Below are 1,616 nucleotides of genomic sequence, written 5' to 3' on the forward strand. Positions count from 1 at the left end.
ATGCATGATGTTGACACTTGCTCTGAAGTCATAGACAACTTCCTGGAAGATGTAAGGTCCAATGGCGATATGGGTGACAGGTCTCCTTGGATCACCTTTTTTGTCATGTAGGGTGTAATCTATCCACCTTCACTCTGATGGTTGCATGTAGTCGAAAGCTGCAATGTGAATATCAACAAGATTTATAGTTTCTAGATCTTCTAGCTACCCTAGAATCTTACCTTTGTCAGATGGAGAAACAGCAGCCGCTAGCTGAGCTATTTGTGATTCTATCATTTTATTAAAGCTATACTGGTTCTTAATGGCAGAAGCAAAGCTATCCATTCTGTTACTTATATTTTCTAGAATTTTATCATTAGCTGCTACCTTCTTAGATAATCCTTCCATAAGTCTAGATTGGCTAGCAATTAATTTTCTCAAGGGTGGTTGATTGAAGTTATTATAATTATAGTTACCTTGGTAGTTTGGCCTCTATTGCTGGTTCCATCCTTGATTCTATTAAGGATGATAGTAGTTGTTATTGACAAAGTTCACATCCTCTTGGGTTTCAGGACAGTTGTTCCCTGAATGCCTAGTGTTGCCACATACTTCACACGTCGTGCGTGAATCATGAATGTGCATGACTTGTTGCTTTTCATTAGCTCGGTCTTCGAGCCTCTTCATCAGCAGATCCATCTTGGTAGATAGCATGTCTACCTCCACCTCTCTTATGGGTCTGAACACATTCTTCATTCCAGCCTTGGTTGGAGGCCATCTTCTCCACAATAGTGGTCGTAGGTGGAAGTGTAAGTGATAAGAATGCACCTCCAGCAGCAGCATCCATGGTCTCATGGGTACTGTTGGTCAACCCATGGTAGAACATCTACATGAGTAGCCAATTCTCCATCCCATGATGAGGACATTCTGATATATAGTCTTGAAAGCATACCCATGCCTCTAGAATAGATTCATCATGTTGCTATTGAAAACTTGAAATTCTCCCACACAGAGCATTAGTCTTGAAGGCGTTGGTTGGTCCTACTGATCGACCACAGAAAATAAATTTTTCTAACCACATATTCAAGAATGTGGCATGTTCCCTCTGGTTAAGTGTCCCAGTCTTCTGGTATTCTTGAATGTATCCCGTCCAACCGCCGATGTTGCGGGTATTCACCCTATATTCAGATTTTCTACCATAAATGGAGCCTTCATCGGCAGTTGAAATATCCAAGCCAGTGAGCATGTGGACATCGGCAAGTGTAGGAGTAGCTGGGCCATGTCCAAACATAAAAGTGTTTGTTGTGTCTGACCAGAAGTAAGCAGCTGCAATCATCATCGATTCATTCTTCTGCATATCGGCAATAGATAACCTAATGCATTGGTCCAATTTCCGTTCTGCCCAGTATACTTGCATCGATCTATTAACCCTCAAGTACCAATCTTTCCACCCTTTGGTGGTTTTGGGCCAAGATCAGAATGTGTCTTTCCATAAATTTAGAGAGAAATTTTGGGCTCTAAAGGGGATTCTGTTAACTTCTGCATTAATCAGATCGGTTGGATCTGGGTTGCCCATTGGTCCTAGGCATTGGACATGCGGCTAATCGGTTGGAATGACTAGTTTGTTGCGCAGTTCCTAA

At 41.9% G+C, this 1,616-nt stretch overlaps 1 non-coding gene across 1 annotated transcript; it reads left to right on the top strand.

The window, feature by feature from the left end:
* The first annotated feature begins 884 nt into the window (after positions 1 to 884).
* Positions 885 to 993, top strand: LOC136509691 (small nucleolar RNA R71). The gene has a single exon (XR_010772441.1). It is a non-coding gene; the product is annotated as a small nucleolar RNA R71 (small nucleolar RNA).
* The last annotated feature ends 623 nt before the right edge of the window (positions 994 to 1,616 follow it).

Source organism: Miscanthus floridulus, chromosome 15, assembly GCF_019320115.1.
Source record: "Miscanthus floridulus cultivar M001 chromosome 15, ASM1932011v1, whole genome shotgun sequence".
Lineage (NCBI taxonomy): Eukaryota > Viridiplantae > Streptophyta > Magnoliopsida > Poales > Poaceae > Miscanthus > Miscanthus floridulus.